The sequence below is a fragment of the Procambarus clarkii genome, chromosome 22 (genome assembly GCF_040958095.1).
Source record: "Procambarus clarkii isolate CNS0578487 chromosome 22, FALCON_Pclarkii_2.0, whole genome shotgun sequence".
In the NCBI taxonomy this organism is placed as follows: domain Eukaryota; kingdom Metazoa; phylum Arthropoda; class Malacostraca; order Decapoda; family Cambaridae; genus Procambarus; species Procambarus clarkii.
The window spans coordinates 38,980,669-39,000,014 of NC_091171.1; the positions used below are offsets into that span (position 1 = coordinate 38,980,669).

At 43.4% G+C, this 19,346-nt stretch overlaps 1 long non-coding RNA gene across 1 annotated transcript in view; it reads left to right on the plus strand.

The window, feature by feature from the left end:
• Positions 1-1,509: 1,509 nt before the first annotated feature.
• The window catches only part of LOC123760386 (uncharacterized), a 49,015-nt gene continuing 31,178 nt past the window's right edge, over positions 1,510-19,346 (plus strand). Inside the window, exon 1 of the long non-coding RNA XR_011229337.1 lies at positions 1,510-3,753. This is a non-coding gene — a long non-coding RNA (uncharacterized lncRNA). The remainder of the gene's footprint in view (positions 3,754-19,346) is intronic.

Below are 19,346 nucleotides of genomic sequence, written 5' to 3' on the forward strand. Positions count from 1 at the left end.
AGAGAGAGAGAGAGAGAGAGAGAGAGAGAGAGAGAGAGAGAGAGAGAGAGAGAGAGAGAGAGAGAGAGAGAGAGAGAGAGAGAGAGAGGGTAAACAGCATTCGCTCTCTGACAGTCACCAAAACTGAGTGCTTTTAGCGCGTGTTTGGTTAGTGGATGACAATTATAAAGAAATTTGTAACCTGGGGGCCAGGTTCACGAAGGTGTTACGCAAGCACTTACGAACGAGTACATCTTTCCTCAATCTTTGACGGCTTTGGTTACATTTATTAAACAGTTTACAAGCATGAAAACTTGCCAATCAACTGTTGTTATTATTATAAACGACCTCCTGGTGCTTCGGAGCTCATTAACTGTTTAATAATTGTAAACAAAGCCGCCAAAGATTGAGAAAAGATGTACAGGTTCGTAAGTGCTTCGTGAATCTGTCCTCCGGTCTCTGAAGCGGTTGGTGCTGCTGTGGATGAGTGCATGGAGTGTGGATGTTGTTGTTGTTAAAGATTCGCTACTTGGAACAAAAAGTTCCAAGTAGCACGGGATATGGTGAGCCCGCGTGGAGTTGCTGGTCCACCGTAGTGCCGTGTTTTTAAGGTCCTGCGATGCCTCGAGTGCAATTTGCCAATCAGTCAAAAAAGATGAAGATGATGGAGATTTAATAGAATAACCAATCAAGCACCTTGCTAATCAGATAATCATTCAAGCACTTTATCAATCAATAAACAAATGGTATGACCATATTATAGAACTACTAATCACTTAGCCAACTCATTGCCAATTATTAGTCAATTAATATGTAACTAAATCTCCAATCAATCGTTCAATCACCCAATGAATCAATTACTTAAGAAGTAATCCATTCAATCAATCCATCAGACAAATCAAACTTCAGTTAATGAATAGCCGATCAACTAATCAATCATTTTTCCAGTTATTAATCAGAATGTCTCATTTACATAATAATAAAGTTATTCACAATTTAAGGTCGGTAAATGAATAATTCAAAGCAGCAGCTAGTATCTATGGCGAAAAATACATTCATGTGTATATTCTATACACAGAAGTACACATGTATGAGTTCTGCCTTTGACAATAAATAACCCGCCAAACACACACCGAAACTACGACGTTGCTACAACGTTCGAACAAGTTTTAACACCACCTAACCAGTTATAACAACCAATATAGCAAGTTGTAACAACGTTCTAATACGTCATAAACACGTTAAGCCAAGATGTAACAACTTTATTACAAGTGGTAACAAGCGGAAAATAGAGACAATTTCGGTTTGTGTTTCCAGGATAACCTCCACCAATGTAACTAAACTTACGAAAAGTCGTTCACAAAACATATTACATAAATAATTGCTCTGGAAATTACTACTGAAATGTGATCTGTAGTGTTTGATGTAATTTGCAAATGTAATATTTTTTATAGGAAACTCAACATTGATCAGAACTATTTATATATAAGTCTTTTAATGGATATTAATTTTGTTTTTTTTTCCAGGGTGTTTAAACAGCCAGTGGAGGCCAGCGCAAGATAGGGAAGAGATGAATTGCATTTGCTAGAGAGATGGAGCTGTTGCTCCGACTCTTACTGAATGCAAATGAAGAGGAGGAGATGAAGGGGCTTGGTCCTGAGGGACGTGTGTGAGTGTCAGCGCCGCATCTCAAACCTGACACTTGTGTCAGCAGGAGGAAAAATCCAAGTCACGTTGATGAAATTTTTCACCTCATAAAAAGAGAAAAGTCTAAATTGCGCGCGGAAAAAGACACTGTGTGGCGAGTGACGGCGGTAACGCCTGTGTTGCTCTCAAGTCTTGAAGCGGTGTGTACGCAGACCTTTGTATTAAGAATATAATAGTAATGAGTTTAAGAAATTACTAACCCTGAAATTTTTCTTTTGTGAACACCGGCGTTGTGTGAACTGAGAAGGAGTCTTGAGTCGCAACAAGGCATGACAAGAACGACAATAGCCAAACCATCCTCAGGAGACAATACAGATGATGGAATGCTCGTCCGCGCTTCCCCCAGCCGTAATGAGTCCTGGACAATGGATGTTTCCGTCGTTAATGATGGTTCAGCGTGTGTAAGGAGCTTCTGGCAGCTGGGTAATGACAGGGAGCTCTTGTAAGGACCCTCAGACTGCTGGCTAGGAAAAGATGCTTTGCGGTGGAAGAAGCTTTCCAATGGCTTGATGCGGCAGGAAAATTAGGACTCTAATTGTTCGAACCTGTTGTTTTCCATTTCATATTAAAATGCATCTTTGAAGTCCTGTGTCGAAAATTCTGCACATGTGACATGTAGATGTATATGTAAGCGATGAACTCGTGACCATTGTTGTCTTTGGCCTTTACTTCAGCAGCTGCGACAGGTGTGTCCAGCCACTTGGCGACGGTACAGGTGAGGGAAGGAACAGTCCTGCTTGTGACCACAGGTGTACCTTCATATAGAGCATTCCCAGTTATTTGAGAATTCAGTTGATGTTTCTGCCATCTTCGGGCAGACAGCGTTGCTTCCGCCGCCTGAAGATGATCCTGAGATCGTTCGCCCTAGCGCTGTCTTCAAGCGAACCATCCCTCGGAGTTGGCTCCCTTGTTTATCTTCCATTGTCTCCCCTGGACTAAGAATAATTCAGCCTTTGCTTATCCTTCAAAGATAGGAAGAATCGTTGCTGTCGCGTCTTCGGTCCTTGCAGCGTAGGATTCCAGCGAGTCTGAGGATGGTCCTCATCTCTCTCATCCTGCTGGTGGTGGTGGCGGTGTTGGTCATCGGAGGACTTTGTCTCTGCTACTTCTTCTCCATCAGAGCGATGTGGAGGGGCGGAGGAAGGCAGCCGGTGGCCCATCCGGAGATCACCTGAGAGTTAGCTGCGTCGTCTTGGGACACCTAACGATTAGTCAACGAAGTATTGTACCATCCACCGTCTTGTGATCAGCTAAAAAGCCGCCGGTAAATGTTGAACCATATCGCTGGAACGTCAAGGCGATTGGTAAACCACAGCGAAGTTTAGTTGACATTTAGCTATAGAACTAATCCAACGTTCTGGACTTTTGAGCTAAACTATCAATGGCGCAGGGCGACGGCCCAGCCAGCAATAGTTGAGTGATGAGTGCTTCGCGACCAAATCAAATTCGTGTGCTGGAAAGTGCCACACGAAATGACACTTCGAGAGAAGGCGGCGTCGGCCGGGCGCGGGACCAGCATGCGTGACAGGGGTGACTAGCGTAGACAGGAGTCACAGACAAGGTCGAGGAACGTTAAGGTGTGAGTCCTGGTGAACGACCTTGTCTTCCAGAGTATCCTGGGGGCATGACAGTGCTGCTGGACAACAGAACATGGGGAGTCACAGTTGAGTGATGTATATGTGATTGAACACATCCAGTGCTCCAGATATGTGGGATGTTTAGACAAATAATATATAAATGTGAACGTATTTATATATGTTTATAATGAAGAAAGGTGTTCATATATATCATAGTTAATATTCCTGAGGTCAAGACTATTAAGACGCCGGAGGTCATTACCAGGGAAGAACGAGACGTCGTCGACCCGGCGGAGGTTCGACGCAGGAACGTCAATGTAATGGAGATACGTCGCTGGCCCATTGGAGCCAATGTGAATACACAACAGGAACACAACAGACATACAACGGGCCCTTGGCGCTTCGCAACGTGTACATCACGAAGAACCAACAGGAGACTCCAACAGCACCACGCATCGAGGCAAATGGACAACAGGATACGACACAAGAGGTAATAAAGTCCCCCGTTTATATTTGTTAGTTAAATTCTATGTAATTATTTTAGCTTTCTGGATTAGAGGTGGAACACAACTGGTTTTTTTATATTACTGTAAAGTGGTTTTCTGTAGTTGCAAAAAACGGCAACTTGTGTTTGCGATGCTGCAAACACAAGCATTGTTATCTTTTATCTTGTTTGGTGCAGCATAACGACTTCTACGACCTGCCACAGCAACGACTTCTACGACCTGCCACAGCAATGACTCCTACGACCTGCCACAGCAACGACTCCCTACGACCCGGCACAGCAACGACTGGTTTTTATCCCCCCCCCCTCCCTCTCTCACCTGGACCACCTGCCTCGCCTCTTATCTAAAGGAGCAGAGAGGTATTAGAGCGCGCCGAGGAAACCCAGAAAAAGCAAATCTCTAAATGGTAAAATGAATCCCCCATTTTTGTGATGATCAGAGATGCTTGTGAGCCGAGGAAGAGGCTCGAGTAGGAGTGGGCGGGCCGAGGAAGAGCTTCAAGTAGGAGTTGACACATTCTGTAATTAAGCACAAGTGGTCCCAGGAGGAGTTAGTGGTCCCAGGATGAGGTGGTGAGAAAGGTGACCACTTTCTCAATTCTTCTCTCGTTAACAACAGCCCTGACCCCGTTCTGAGCGGTAACAACCAGAGATGTTCTGATCAGTAACAGCTTCAACTCACCATCCCCCCCCGTCTCCTGATCTCCTCATCTCCTTGTCAGCATCTCTTCCCAGCTTCCGAGTCTGTGCTGAGCACGACTTAAGACATCCTGTCTTAAAATGGTTTCTTGTCACCGCCTCCAATAGTTTAGCTCTCCATGTTTCCTCGCCTCCATGCGGTTCCTTGTTTTCCCAGTCTATCCTTCCGTGATTGAAGGTAGGTAGGTAGGTAGGTAGGTAGGTAGGTAGGTAGGTAGGTAGGTAGGTAGGTAGGTAGGTAGGTAGGTAGGGAGGTAGGTGTTAGGTAGGACCTGTGTATGAGGCAAGACCCAAAATACTCCATTGAATTTTGATCCTTTGAGATGCATAATCCCTTTCCCTCTCATGTTTAAGGCTTCTGAAGCCCTCTGATCTACTTCTTCGTGTTCCCTGGCTCTCTCTCTCTCTCTCTCTCTCTCTCTCTCTCTCTCTCTCTCTCTCTCTCTCTCTCTCTCTCTCTCTCTCTCTCTCTCTCTCTCTGTCAGCTGTCAACGGTGACATCCTTCATTGGGGCATTGGGGCATGTTAATTGATATACCATGTTTGCTTAATTAGAGGTTATCTTGAGATGATTTCGGAGCTTAGCGTCCCCGCGGCCCGGTCCTCGACCAGGCCTCCTTTTTGTTACACACACCCAGGAAGCAGCCCGTAGCAGCTGTCTAACTCCCAGTTATCTATTTACTACTAGGTGAACAGGGGGGGGCATCAGGGTGAAAGAAACTCTGACCATTTGTTTCCGCCTCCTCCGGGGATCGAACTCGGAACTTTAGGACTACGAATCCCGAGCGCTGGCCACACTTTTTTTTTTGTTTTGTAGTGAATAATGGAACCTAATTTTTGGTCTGTGGCGTCGCTGTCGCTCCATTTGAAATTAGAATAATCAAAACTACTTCGCGTTACCACCTTCCCTGCCCTTCATCACCTTCCCTGCCCTTCACCACCTTCCCTGCCCTTCACCACCTTCCCTACCCTTCACCACCTTACCTGCCCTTCACCACCTTCCCTGCCCTTCACCACCTTCCCTGCCCTTCACCACCTTCCCTACCCTTCACCACCCTCCCTGCCCTTCACCACCTTCCCTGCCCTTCACCACCTTCCCTGCCCTTCACCACCTTCCCTGCCCTTCACCACCTTCCCTACCCTTCACCACCTTCCCTACCCTTCACCACCTTCCCTGCCCTTCACCACCTTCCCTGCCCTTCACCACCTTCCCTGCCCTTCACCACCTTCCCTGCCCTTCACCACCTTCCCTACCCTTCACCACCTTACCTGCCCTTCACCACCTTCCCTGCCCTTCACCACCTTCCCTGCCCTTCACCACCTTCCCTGCCCTTCACCACCTTCCCTGCCCTTCACCACCTTCCCTGCCCTTCACCACCTTCCCTGCCCTTCACCACCTTCCCTGCCCTTCACCACCTTCCCTGCCCTTCACCACCTTCCCTACCCTTCACCACCTTCCCTGCCCTTCACCACCTTCCCTACCCTTCACCACCTTCCCTGCCCTTCACCACCTTCCCTACCCTTCACCACCTTCCCTACCCTTCACCACCTTCCCTACCCTTCACCACCTTCCCTGCCCTTCACCACCTTCCCTGCCCTTCATCACCTTCCCTACCCTTCACCACCTTCCCTACCCTTCACCACCTTACCTGCCCTTCACCACCTTCCCTGCCCTTCACCACCTTCCCTACCCTTCACCACCTTCCCTACCCTTCACCACCTTCCCTACCCTTCACCACCTTCCCTGCCCTTCACCACCTTCCCTGCCCTTCACCACCTTCCCTACCCTTCACCACCTTCCCTACCCTTCACCACCTTCCCTACCCTTCACCACGTTCCCTGCCCTTCACCACCTTCCCTACCCTTCACCACCTTCCCTACCCTTCACCACCTTCCCTACCCTTCACCACCTTCCCTACCCTTCACCACCTTCCCTACCCTTCACCACCTTCCCTACCCTTCCCCAACCTACTCTACCCTTCACCACCTTCCCTGCCCTTCACCACCTTCCCTGCCCTTCACCACCTTCCCTACCCATCACCACCTTCCCTACCCTTCACCACCTTCCCTGCCCTTCACCACCTTCCCTACCCTTCACCACCTTCCCTACCCTTCACCACCTTCCCTGCCCTTCACCACCTTCCCTACCCTTCACCACCTTCCCTACCCTTCACCACCTTCCCTGCCCTTCACCACCTTCCCTGCCCTTCACCACGTTCCCTACCCTTCACCACCTTCCCTACCCTTCACCACCTTCCCTGCCCTTCACCACCTTCCCTACCCTTCACCACCTTCCCTACCCTTCACCACCTTCCCTGCCCTTCACCACCTTCCCTACCCTTCACCACCTTCCCTACCCTTCACCACCTTCCCTGCCCTTCACCACCTTCCCTACCCTTCACCACCTTCCCTACCCTTCACCACCTTCCCTACCCTTCACCACCTTCCCTACCCTTCACCACCTTCCCTACCCTTCACCACCTTCCCTTCATCCCTATAACCATTTTCACTAAACTCATCGTCAATAAACAACAAAAGCGAAACGTTTAATCAAGCTACTGAAAATCATATGCAAGATTAAATCCAGTGAGGAAGGAATCCAGTATTTAGCGAGACTGGAAATTAACATTGCTAGAGCATGCAAGGGGGCTCGATTCCGACCCACCTTTGACCATCCCCGGACGAAGACTATTCAGACTGCAAAGTTTGGCGAGGCTACCCACAAGCGTCTGAACCCCCAAACCTCTGAAGTGACATATTTGTTAGAGATATGGAGATTTAAACTTTAGTTCAGTCCCCCCCTCTTCCTGTTTTCTACCGGTGATCCTGGCCAGGATTAGGGATCAAAATAGTTTTTGCCTTTCTGAATAGCTTATCAGGATGGCAGGATCTGCTGTGTCCTGCCTAGTAGTTAAGGCTTCTGAGGTTGAATTACAGGCTTTGAGGGAAGGAGAGAGACAAAGACAGGCAGGCAGGCAGGCAGGCAGGCAGGCAGACAGACAGACAGACAGACAGACAGACAGACAGACAGACAGACAGACAGACAGACAGACAGACACAGACAGACAGATAGAGACAAATACAGAGAGAGAGAGTGGTTAATACCTGGTAACTAGCATCAGTAGAGCAACAATAACATGCGTCAATAACATCAAGACTGCAACTTACAAGTCTGCAAATATCCAGCTTCCAATATTAGCCTCGCTCTATTCCACATTCTGGGAAGGATATTACTATGTTATTACCTCTACCAATTCTCTCCTCTGCTCTCTATCTTCAATAATTACTTTCTCTGGCTTATCTCTTCACTTTTCTTCACTTTTCTTCCCTATTTTCCCTTGTCTAAAATGTTTGGATATATTCTCTTATTTTCTATATTCCTTTACTAAAAAAAATTCCCATTCTTGAATTCTTTTTTTAGTGATTGTTCCACAAATTCACTTTCTTTCCTATTCCTGTTAATGTTAGTTTAGTTTTAGCTTGTGTTCCCCGTTTTCATTAGACGTTTTCTTTGAGTTAAGAGTATATCTTTCTCTTCTTTTTTTTTAACAGAGACTGTTTAAACTATTTTACTAAACTAATTTTATTTTTTAACTAAACTGAAGCTATCAAATGAAGCTACCTGGTGAAACTGCAAGCAAGAGCTGTTGTCCTACCTCAGCTCATCTGAAGTCTACTCCTAGAGACTCATTTATTTCATGAGAATTTACTTTGAAACTATCACATAGGGAACTATCATATAAGGAACCTGGTGAAACTGCAAGCAAGAGTTGTAATCCTTCCTCAACTAAGTTGAAACCTACTCCTAGAGGCCCATTTATTTCATGAGCCTGTTATATGCATCAGTAGGAATAGCCTTTATTCATTAAGAACATTAGGTAACAATGATATAAGGAAGAGGATGAGGCTGTAGCCAACTGTGTGCCAGAGCCTTCATGTGATCAGTTGACCTGATCTCCCGTGTATCAACCTGTTGAGTGAACAAGTTCCAGATGTGAGTCAGCTTAGGAGTAAATGATCGCTGATGGAGTGATGTTCTTGAGAAAGGCACTTCTAGGATGAGACTGTTGAAGGTTGAGAGCCTAGTGCTACTGGTGGCAACTACTGTTAGTCCACGGAGTTGGGCCAGGTACGGAACTTTGAGGATGTTGGCCTTGTACATAACAGTAGGACTATATATCACGTAATATAACGATGATATTACAGGCTCTGATGTTCAGACCGTTCCCATCAAACTTGGTCAAGACTAGAGATGAGCCTTCTTGCCCGTCTCTTCACTTTGTCCAACAGTTCGGTGAATTATGGGGGGGGGGGGAGCAGGCGATCCAGGCAAGAGATGCATACTCTAGATGAGAGCGAACTTGTGCTCCGTATAAGGTTCTGCAGTCTTTGCTGTCATGGTGTAAGATGCGGCGTAGAGCTGTAAGTTTCCTGGCTGCCTTTTGGGCCAGGTTAAGCACCGGGGCTCTTCATGGTCACTGAAGAGTCGAACTTCACTACCAAGATGTCAATTTCATCTTTTAATTCTTGGATTTTCCCACCCATTTGCAAGGGTGTTCGATTTACCACGTGCAGTCTAGTTATCATCATCGCTTGTGTCTTCTCAGCCACAAATGTGACCTGCCATCTCCTGCCTCCAGGTAGAAATCGCTGAAAGTTTGTGATTAATGATTCTTGTAGCAGTTGGCTTTTCTTTCTTTCTGTATGTGAAGGTTAGAATACAGTCATCAGCATAGGCTTGAGCTTCTGGAATGAGATGAAGTAGATCGTTGAAATAAACATTCCACAGCAGAGGGCCAAGCACACTACCCTGTGGAACGCTGGCACCAATTGAGTGGCTATTGGAATCTGCTCCATTGAGGACTACCCTTAGAGTCCGTTCTTGAAGGTAGTCTTTTATTAACTCTAAGATGGAGCCTGAGATGCCTAGTGCTTGAAGCTTCACTACTAATCCAGAGTGCCAGACCCGATCAAAGGCTCCTGCTGTGTCTAGAGCAACAACACAGCTGATCTTGGACTCATCCAGTGACTGATGCCACTTAGAGGAGAGATTTAGCAAGAGATCAGCAGCAGATCGGCCTTTTCTAAAACCATACTGTCGATCACATATTAGCCCATGATGATAAAAAAATTATGTAATTTACTGAGCGATTAATGATTCTAGGATCTTGCCAGTAATGGAGAGCAGTGACACAGGTCTGTAGTTACCAACTACTGAGCGGCTCTTCTTTTTGTGTACTGGAACAACGTCCGCCTTCTTCCATAAGGAGGGCCACATTCCTTGAACTAGGCACAATTGGAAGAGGCGCGTGAGAGGTGGAGCCAACAGATCAGCTCACCAGCGTAGTGGTCTTGGACTGACCTTATCTGGTCCCACAACTTTGCTGGTGTCTAGCGTGTTAAGGAGATGGAGAACTTCAGCCTGCTTGTATAATCACTTCAGTCATCCTAGACACAGTGCATGGGGCAAGATGTGGAGGCTGACGTTCAGGATCTGGGACCTGCATCTTGGCAGCAAAGTGGTTTGCCAGTAGACCAGCCTTCTGATTACTGGTTGCCACAGTACCATCCTCTCGGGTTAGAGACGGGATTGTGTCCTCAGATGATTATCCCTGCCGATCCTTCACCAGGGACCACCAGACCTTTCATCGAACCCTTCCATATGCAAAGTTTTCTTCGAGTTTCGGATTCCCATCTGGATATAGCCCACTTTTGAACTTCTTTCATTATTCGACAAGATTGAATATGTTTCTGTTATGAACCGAGGGATGCCGTTTCTCTCTCTCTCTCTCTCTCTCTCTCTCTCTCTCTCTCTCTCTCTCTCTCTCTCTCTCTCTCTTTCTCTCTCTCTCTCTCTCTCTCTCTCTCTCTGTTCCCTGGATTAATAATTAGTTTCATATTTCAATCCTGTCTCCAGCTTTTCTTTTCATGTATTATATTTACCATTTTTCCCCTTGCAATACCCCTCTTGCAACATTTCCCCTCTCTGATTAACATTTTTGTATTGTCTCTGCAATCTTACCTGTCATCTCATTCTCCCTTCCCTTTTCACTCTTCTCTGCCCTTTCATATTCTCTCCCATTCTCTCATTTTTAACTGTCAAGGGACCTGATACTGTGTTAAAGGGAAGGGTTGTAGTGTGAGAGCGTGATTCTTTGAGGGAGAGTGTATGTGTGTGAGGGGGCGAGTGTGTATCAGTGTGAGGGGGGGACCCCCTGATACTGTATTTGAGGGAATCCTTGATACTGTGTTTTAGGGAAGGGTATCAGTGTGAGGGGGGCCTAATACTGTATTGACGGGGGCACCTGTACCACAACAACGTCTAGTGTGACAAAATAAATTCATAGAATTCACGTGATTTTTCTCAATATTTATTTTTTTCCTTTCATACTTTTATCCTTCTGTTGCTTCTCTACCTTATCCACTTATCTCTTTTCCCCTCCTATTGCTCCTCCTCTTTTACCAGTTCCGTTACTTGTCTTCCCTTTTTACTAATGACAAGTTTTTTGTCCAACTTCCACACACCTTACCTTGAGGTGCTTCCGGGGCTTAGCGTCCCCGCGGCCCGGTCATCGATCAGGCCTCCTCCTCCACACACTCACATCTATTCTCTATATCTTCGTCTCTATACCTTTCTCTCCATTTTCCTCTATCTACCTCTTCTCTCTCTCTCTCTCTCTCTCTCTCTCTCTCTCTCTCTCTCTCTCTCTCTCTCTCTCTTCCCCCTCCCTTCCCCTGAAATAAACACGGTACTACTATCATAAATATAGTCCTTTGATGGTAGACCAATCACGACATACGAGATACCATGCCAAGTGTTCGCACGGAACCAGCCAATCAGCACTCGTCACCTTGGATCGGGTAATATACTAACGTACCTAATAATATGTATGTCAAGGTAACTACTATTGGTTTTCTCTGCGAATTGGATCGACATGTTTTTATCACGTGTTCTGATAGTGTGTTTCAGGTTTCATGGCGGCGGTGTTGGTTGGTTCAGGTGGGTGCGGATATGTTGGGGTGCGGGTATGTTGGGGTGCGGGTATGTTGGGTGCGGGTATGTTGGGTGCGGGTATGTTGGGTGCGGGTATGTTGGGGTGCGGGTATGTTGGGTGCGGGTATGTTGGGTGCGGGTATGTTGGGTGCGGGTATGTTGGGTGCGGGTATGTTGGGGTGCGGGTATGTTGGGTGCGGGTATGTTGGGTGCGGGTATGTTGGGTGCGGGTATGTTGGGGTGCGGGTATGTTGGGTGCGGGTATGTTGGGTGCGGGTATGTTGGGTGCGGGTATGTTGGGTTGCAGATTTGTTTGGGTGTAGGTATGTTGGGGTGCAGGTATGTTGGGTGCAGATATGTTGGAATGTAGATATGTCGGGGTCGAGATCTGCTGTGAATCAGATATGCAAAAAGTTAAAAATATATTGTGTACCTGATAATGTACCTACAGAGGTACATGTTGTGGTACAGAGATGCAGAGGTACCGTCAGGAATGCGGATAGACAAGACTAGTTACACCCAGGTGCAGAAACAGACAGGTGCAGAGTGTCAAACATGTAGACAGAGACAGGAGCAGCCAAACATAAGAATCCCTGTACCGGATTGTTTTCCGGTACGTCATCCGTGTATGCCACATATGTCAGACCATTTCTAGAATAGGCAGCACCAGCAAGCAAATAAACCTCACGTCAATTGAAGGGAAAATGAGTGGAGACAAGATCACCACATACAAAATACTCAGTAGAATAGACAGGATAGACAATGATTAAAAGATCATTTTGCCCTAGAAACTCCGTCTCTTTAGACCTGCACCCAATCAGCCGAAACCAGGCCTAGGTGCCCCTGCCCTCCCTCCCCTGGCCAATGAGAACAAGGCACTGGCTGGCCCTTGACCAATGACAACCTTTAAAACGGCCAGGAGGCGAAATATTGTTTCAGAAACTGGACAAAACTGACTTTGGATCCAGCCATAGAAAGGAGCCGTACTGGCGTCTCCTGTAGCCACAACACACAAGGGAAGAACGTGTGACCCAACGTTTATGATACCCAGGTGACTAATTTACCTCCAGCAGTCATGGGGAATGAAGACGAGAATGGAAGAAAAAAGATCTTTCGTGTCAGTTACTAAACGCTTTAGTTTACCATTAAATGTGACATAGAAAACGTTAAATTGACCTAAAGTAATAAAGAAATAATAATATTAACGTGGTATAAATACGTAGTATTTAAATATACTAAGTATATTGTAAATAAACATACAATATACAAACACACACTTGCATCATTTACAAAAAAAAAATTCTATATTTTTATACCGTTCGAAAAATTTCAATTTCAAAATCTTTCAATAGTTATTAGGTTTAAAATTAAATGTATTTTAAAAATATGTAATTTATAACTTGAATTGTCGTCCCCTTCAGGCGCTGTGTAGTAGTTATCCGTTGTTGCAATTGTTAAATGATAAGAGATTTGAGAGCAATCAGCTTGATGGAGCAGATAGTAGTATGTTGTTGTTAAAGATTTAGCTACTCAGGACGAAGTGTCCATGTAGCACGGGCTATGGTGAGCCCGTAAAGATAGTAGTATACTTAAAATCATTAAGTACCACCTCACCCAGCTGTCATACAACTACTGTCAGCTCACCAGCTGTCACTCCACCAGCTGTCAACTCACTTTGAAGCATATTAAACCAGCAACTCGCTTATAGTTTATTGAATAGTAATAAGATTTGTTACATGTTGAAATATTAATGTTTAGATCGCAAGCCTGATGCCAAACTACTTTCCATAATTCCTTGTATTTCAGGCATTAATAATAATAATAAACTAGGAAATTATAAATCGAACACTGGTTCGAATTTCCGAATTATAATTCCAATTCGAATGGTTCGAACGCTGAATTCGAATGGTTTGAATTATTGAAATAATAATAATAATAATTATTATTGGTGCTAACAAGTTAAATAAAAACAAGAGGTCCTTGTAGTCAATAAAGAGCACAAAAGTCTGAATGAGAATTATCAATAACAAAGGGAAATAAAGTAGTTTATTGCGGAGATCAGAGCGGGAAGCCTCATACTGGCCTCTCGCAGGATCAGAGTGAGACGTGGGAGTGTGTAGAATGTTGGGACAAATTAAGAGCTGTTAAAAACCGGTTCCAAACCACATGTACCATCGGGGATCGAACACCGACTCTCCAAGAACCGGGGCCTTCGTTCTACCGACCAGCTCATGTGGATGGACTATTAAGAGATTAGAAAGACTCAAAATTTATTATATTGGTTTTCCAGGCTGACGGCGTATTAGTATTTACCAAAATTGCATTTGACTTTTATTAAATAATTTAAAGATAAAAACAAAAAATTTTATATTCTAGTTTGCAATTCGCGTGCTGTGTTGTACTTTTTTTTTAGAGAGAGAGAGAGAGAAAGGGAGAGCTTTTAGCTACATCACAATTTAGGGAAAATATTTTATAACTACAGATTTTTTCTTTCTTTCCTTCCCTCTGACACTGTCATATATATATATATATATATATATATATATATATATATATATATATGTATAATCTCACACCAATCGCAAAGTTTCCTTTTATGAGTTAGCTTTCATGAAACTGTTAGCTGTTTAACACTGTCCTCGTTTTATGGTAAATGATTCACTGCTTAAATCTATGAGATGATTTTTCCCCGCAAGCATTTTTACACATTACCCCAAGTGACGTCACTTGTCAAAACAGAAGCCTAGCGCATCGTAATTTTACATGACAAATCCCTAAAAGCAAAAGTGCACAACATGAACGAATAATCTCTGAGGTCCAATAATGAGAAGCAAACATGACCTAATTGAAAATGTGTTTTAATTAGAGTCTGATGATGTGATTTTGTTGTGTGATCAAACAGGTTACTGTGTGTGTGTGTGTTTGTGCTTACTTAGTTGTGCTTGCGGGGGTTGAGCTCTGACTCTTTGGTCCCGCCTCTCAACTGTCTATCAACTTTCTGCCCGAAACGCTGCGCCTACTAGTGGCTTTACTAGAATGTAATTACAAGAATGTAATGTAATTACAAGAATGTAATGTAATGTACAGGTTCTTGAGCCTATTGGGCTCTATCATATCTACACTTGAAGCTGTGTATGGAGTCAGCCTCCACCACATCACTGCCTAATGCATTCCATTATCTACTACTCTGACACTGAAAAATTCTTTCAAAAGTCTCTATGGCTCTTTTTGGCACTCATTTTCTACCTGTGTCCCCTAGTGAGTGTGACCCTTGTGTTAAATAGTATGTCTTTATCTATCCTATCAATTCCTTTGAGAATCTTGTATGTGGTAATCATGTCCCCCGCTAACTATTCTGTCTTCCAGTGACGTGAGGTTTAATTCCCGTAGTCTCTTCTCGTAGGTCATACCCCTCATTTCGGGTACTAGTCTGATGGCAAACCTTTGAACCTTTTCCATTTTAGTCTTATCCTTGACTAGATATGGACTCCTTGCTGGAGCGGCATACACCAGGATTGGTCCGACATATGTGGTATACAAAGTTCTGAATGATTCGTTACAGTATGTTTGTGTGTGTCTGTGTTTGTGTACTTACTATTAGTGTCTACAAAATCGAGCTATTAGCTCTTGGTCCCCGCCTTTCTAACCAATCTTTTTTTCTCTGTATCTACTACATATAGTTCTATGTCAAACTGAGGGTTCCCCGAGGGCCATTTGGGCCACATTTGTGTTGTCATGAGGGCCACACACCACAACTAATTGAAGTCATTTAATAAAAATTATTGCAGAATATTTTTAAACTCAGGAACATACAATGTGCATACAGATGGTTTAGCGGCTATATAGCCACATTCATGAATGCAAAATAATGAAGTATCCCAACCCAAAAAAAATAAATTTAAAGGGCAACATACACTTCTATGCAGCAACAAATGCATTGTACAACAATTACAACAGTTTAAAATTAACATTTATTTACGACTATTCAATCATTTTTAGTGTTTTGTCCTGAGGCTTGACACTTTTAAATTCCAAATTTTGCAATATCTGGCTGAAATGCCAGTGCGGTTCCCACTTTGATTAGGACTGACAAGTGTTCATCAGTCAGTCTTGTTCTCTGAGAAGTTCTGGTTGATTTCATGAAGGAAAATAACTGTTTACACACGTAAGTAAAACCGAACATTGCCATAATCCTTGTGGCAAACTTTCTGAAGTTTTTAAACTTTTCAGGAAGGTATGTAAAGAAACCAGGTATCCCCACTTCAAGATACTTTGCTCTGAGTGTAGAATCCGACTGCATTTCTAATAATTCTAGGCTTTGTAGTTTAATTTTCTTTCATTTTCATTAGGCTTTCATTTTCTAATAGGCTGCAGGCTTACTTCTGCCTTGGTAACATCAAAGGCGAATGGTGCTGAGAATAATACAAAGTGGTGTTCAAAAGATGAGAAATCACAAACTCTTTCCTCAAATTCCTTTGACAACAATTCCAGGTGATTGTCATAGTTAGTAAAGCTAAGTAGAGACTCAGTATTGACAGTATTTATCAGCTCTTTGCACTTAAGAAAATAAACTAAATTTTCATTTAACAACTCTGACTTCCATAAGCTTAGTTTTGTAATGAAGCATTTGATGTCATCATACAACAGAGTGATGAGTTTGTTTTTACCTCGTAATTTCAAATTAAGATCAATTAATTGTGCAGTTGTGTCCACAGCCAAAGCGAGATCCTGGAGCCAACTTTCATCTTTTAGTTCCTCTGTGTTTTGGCCTTTCATCTCCAAAAACATAATTATTTCTTGTGTCAACAAATAAAATCTTTTCATCACTTTGTGACATGACAACCAGCGGACTTCTGTGTAGAATGGAACATCAGTAAACTGATTATCAATAACCTCAAACAACTGGCTGAATTGGCGGTGGTTGAGAGCACGGTCTTTGATATAGTTCACTGTCTTTGTGACCAAACTATGCACATGATCCAATCTTTGAACACAAAGTTTGCTGATGAATACTGCAGTGAAAATACGCAAATGATGAATTTGGATGAAAGTTTCCTATTTTTGTTCGTAACTTGGCAGTAACACCAGTATGTCCGCCAAACATATTCGCAGCATCGTCAGTAGATAACCATGCAAGTTTACTCAGATCCAAACCATAGTTATGCAGAACCTGCTCGACTTTCTCAAAGATGTCCTGATTTGTTGTAGTGTCAAGCATGGGGCATCAGTTCAAGCAATTCTTCATAAATACTAAATTCACTGTCACAGGCCTTGATGAAGACCGCAAGATGTGCTATTCCAGTGATGTCAACGGTATCATCAATAGCAATATAAAAATGTTCAAAACTTGATGATGCGGCATTCAACTATTGTTTCAAATCACTTGACATTTCATCAATTCGTTCACCAAGTGTTCCTGGTTAAATGAAATATCTTTGAATAAGTTTACTTTCTCTGGACACACAGTTTGAGCCGTTTTTACAAGACATTGCTTTACGAAGTCTCCATCACTGTAAGATTTCCCACTCATGGCGATCACTGGGCGGCGTTCATAGCCTACAGTAACAGAAGCAACATTCCCTTTCTCAGTTTTCGTAACACAGGTCTGTTGCTGTCTCAAGTTAGCCTTCAATTCCTTGAGTCTTGTAACCCACATTGGGCCTTCATATTAATCATAAGATCGATGATTCGTTTCATAATGTCTTTTCAAGTTGTACTCTCCTGGCGTGGGAATGCTGATGTTGCAAATTAAACAATGTATCTTTCCATTTACCGTTATGTAAAAATACTGTAATCCCCATTCGTCTTGAAACACTTTGCCATTCTTCGTTCAGTTTCCATTTTCTCATAACTGTGTATGGAGTCGGCCTCCACCACATCACTTCCTAATGCATTCCATTTACTAACTACTCTGACACTGGAAAAGTTCTTTCTAATGTCTCTGTGGCTCATTTGGGTACTCAGCTTCCACCTGTGTCTCCTTGTGCGTGTGCCTCCCGTGTTAAATAATCCATCCTTGTCCACCCTGTCAATTCCCCTGAGAATTTTGTATGTGGTGATCATGTCTTCCCTAACTCTTCTGTCTTCTAGCGACGTGAGGTACAGTTCACGTAGTCTGTCATCAAAACTCATGACTCTTAGTACTGGAACTAGCCTAGTGGCATACCTCTGAACTTTTTCCAGCTTCGTCTTGTACTTGACAAGGAACGGGCTCCATGCTGTGGCCGCATACTCCAGGATTGGTCTTACATATGTGGTATACAAGGTTCTGAAGGATTCCTTACACAGGTTCCTGAAAGCAGTTCTGATGTTAGCCAGCCTCGCATAGGCCGCTGATGTTATTCTTTTGATGTGGGCTTCGGGAGACAGGTTTGGCGTGATATTAACTCCTAGATCTTTCTATTGTGTGTGTGTGTGTGTGTGTTATAAATATATGTAGTAGACTTAACTGAGCAAAAATAGATTAGTTAGAAAGGCGGGGTCCAAGAGCTGACAGCTCGATCCCTCAGGCACAAATAGAAAACACACACTGCCAATCGATATACCTGTAATCCTCAACAAAGCTGATCAAAGACAACCTTGCGGACTCCTGGTTGTGTGAAACATTAAGCTAGAACAGCCTGCAGATATGCAGATTAAAACCCAGAATTGTCACCTGACGCCGACTACTAAAGCTATAATGGAAGTGACAAGACCTGCACTGTGCAATATATATAATTCCGAAATGTTTGTGTTGTAACTCTCACGGAGAGTTATAGAAATTTTCTTGTATAACATTGAGAGGTCATACAAGGCTTATAGCGTCTATTGATTTTATATTTTGTTTATTATTACAATCTCTTATTTAATAATTACAGTATCTGTAGTACTTTAGTGTCTAGAATGTACATGATGGTACAAAATATGGAGTCTTGTACCTAAATAAGTCCACGTTTGTTAATATTATTTTTGTAGAGGTTCCGAGAAAGAAAGTAAAACTAAGCCTAACTTTTCTAAATCTGTATCATAAATAAATATATATATATTATATATATATATATATATATATTATATATATATATATATATATATATATATATATATATATATATATATATATACATATATATATATATATATAACATTAAATTAGATCTAAAAATGATTATGTTAAGCCTAATATTGCTTATTTACCCCAAGGGCTGGTTAGGTTAATAGTCAAACTTTTCCACTTTTTGATATGCCCTCTAGTATGTCAGTAGTACAAAATCTGGACCTTTATGTGAACAACAGTTCATATTTTGTCCATTCCGTCCACAGTAGCTATACGGACTTTCATTTATAGAGAACTGGGGAAGAGGGGGAACCCGGTGTCCCCAATTTGTTTGTTGTTGTCCTCTCTCTCTTTCCCTATGCTCCCTCTCTCCACATTTCCTCCTCTCCATCTTTCTCAATGATCTCCACTCCTCTTTTATTTTCTCTCTTCCCCTCTCTTACACCTTCCTCCTCTCCATCTTTCTCAATGATCTCCACTCCTCTTTTATTTTCTCTCTTCCCCTCTCTTACACCTTCCCCCTCAATCTCTCTCTCTCTCTCTTCTCCCCTCCACACCCTCTCGTAATCTCGCCCCTTCCCTCTCTCCAAACATCCCCCCTTCTCTATCCTTCTTTTCAAACATTCCCCTCTGCGCCTTTTTCTTCCTATCTCCGTCTGTTTCTGTCTGCCTCCAAACACGGACAGACAGACGTTCCCTCTCGCTGTATTAGTAATATTGCCAATTTACATGGATTGTTCAGTGGGGCAACAATGTCGGTTAGTGCAAAGTCGGTACTCGATCCCCCGATGCTCATCATACAAGGTAAGAAAACCGGGACTCCAGAAAGCTTTAGTGGGGTCCTGTTTACAC